This window comes from Solanum stenotomum, unplaced genomic scaffold (genome assembly GCF_019186545.1).
Source record: "Solanum stenotomum isolate F172 unplaced genomic scaffold, ASM1918654v1 scaffold25497, whole genome shotgun sequence".
Taxonomy (NCBI): domain Eukaryota; kingdom Viridiplantae; phylum Streptophyta; class Magnoliopsida; order Solanales; family Solanaceae; genus Solanum; species Solanum stenotomum.
Genome location: NW_026028564.1, coordinates 1 through 768, shown reverse-complemented (window position 1 = coordinate 768; position 768 = coordinate 1). Strand labels below are relative to the sequence as shown.

At 39.6% G+C, this 768-nt stretch overlaps 1 pseudogene; it reads left to right on the top strand.

Moving 5' to 3' along the window:
- Window positions 1-198: 198 nt before the first annotated feature.
- LOC125851430 (uncharacterized) lies at window positions 199-641 on the top strand (annotated as a pseudogene).
- The last annotated feature ends 127 nt before the right edge of the window (window positions 642-768 follow it).

Here is a 768-nt window from a genome sequence, read left to right as displayed (position 1 = left end):
TAGCAGTCTCAAGAAGGTGTTTGTGTTTACTCTCCACCACACCATTTTGTTGTGGTGTGTAGGGACAAGTTTTCTGGTGAAGTATACCTTTGGTTTGAAAAAAAAAAAGCTGCCTCTGTATTGATAAATTCCAAACCATTGTCTGTTCTGATTGTTTTGACAGTGGTTTCAAATTGGTTTTCTACCATAGCAATGAAGGCTTTCTTCATCCTACAAGACAAACTATGCTCCTAATGGCTCACATGGCCACTCTCAGCTTCAATACAAGGACAAATTCTGCACTTACTGCAACAGGACTGGTCATCTTATTGAGAAGTGTTATCAACTCCATGGATATCCAACTAATTCAAACAACCCAAGCCCAAATCAAAGAAACAATCCAACTCCGACGCCTAATACTTTTTGCAAGGGAAATCAGAGGACCAACAAAGGATCTGGCAATAATGTTGTAGCAAATGCTAATTGCACACCAGAATTTACCCCTGGCAAAAGATTAGATGAGGAGATGTACAATGTGAGCCTTACCAAAGACCAATATGGTCATGTTCAAGGCATGCTTCAGCAATTCCACAGGGAACATGAGAATGAAGGATCCAACAACAATCCAAACCTTGCTAATGGACCAGCAACTGATTTTGCAGGTATCATAGTCTGCACTTCCTCTATTGATTTTGGAAAACTGTCATGTAATTGTTTCAAAAACAAATCTGACTCATGGATATTGGACTCGGGAACCTCAGACCACATGACTTTTAATATATCTCTACT